Source organism: Triticum dicoccoides, chromosome 5B, assembly GCF_002162155.2.
Source record: "Triticum dicoccoides isolate Atlit2015 ecotype Zavitan chromosome 5B, WEW_v2.0, whole genome shotgun sequence".
Lineage (NCBI taxonomy): Eukaryota > Viridiplantae > Streptophyta > Magnoliopsida > Poales > Poaceae > Triticum > Triticum dicoccoides.
In genome coordinates, this window is record NC_041389.1 from 519,825,742 (window position 1) to 519,826,124 (window position 383).

Genomic DNA, 383 nt, shown 5'->3' on the forward strand with positions numbered 1-383 from the left:
GTGGGGCGAGCGGCGGCGGCGCTGGGCATGAGAGCAAGGGAGGGGAGAAAGGGTGGGGGTGGCGATGCGAGGGGGATGGTGCGAGCGGCGGCGGCGGCTGGGGCACGAGAGAAAGGAGAGGAGAGGAGGAGGTAGGGTTACGGGAGGGGAAGCCGCGAGGGGAGGACGGAGCGGGGCTGCGCGTGTGCGGGAGGTGGCCTGATGCACTTATACGCCACCAGGTGAAATGACGAAAGTACCCTTGGCGGGCCACCAAATTTACAGGCGGTAGCATGGCGACCCCGATGTAGCAGTGCCAGACCAGATCGGACGGCGAGGATCGAGTGCCGGCTCGATCGGACGGCCAGGGTCGGTCCACCCGGAGATCCAACGGCCATGACGCG